We start from the raw sequence: 209 nt of genomic DNA, 5'->3' as shown, positions 1-209 counted from the left end.
CCTTCCGACCCTAGAAACTATGAAACTATGAAACTAAGAGAGTCCTGCCAGCTCAGCAGGACACCCCCCTCAGCTCAGCTCCTTGCAGAAGGGAAGGGAGGACTGCTCTAGTGCCCCCTGGCTTCTAGGCTGAGCCATTGCAGGCATGTGCCTGAATCTCCTCAGTCCAGAGATCACGTCCAGTTTCCAACCTGTTCAGCCTAGCCACG

The sequence above is a fragment of the Gavialis gangeticus genome, unplaced genomic scaffold (assembly GCF_001723915.1).
Source record: "Gavialis gangeticus isolate Ggan-Ray unplaced genomic scaffold, GavGan_comp1, whole genome shotgun sequence".
NCBI classification, from domain to species: Eukaryota; Metazoa; Chordata; order Crocodylia; family Gavialidae; genus Gavialis; species Gavialis gangeticus.
This window is presented reverse-complemented; position numbering follows the sequence as displayed.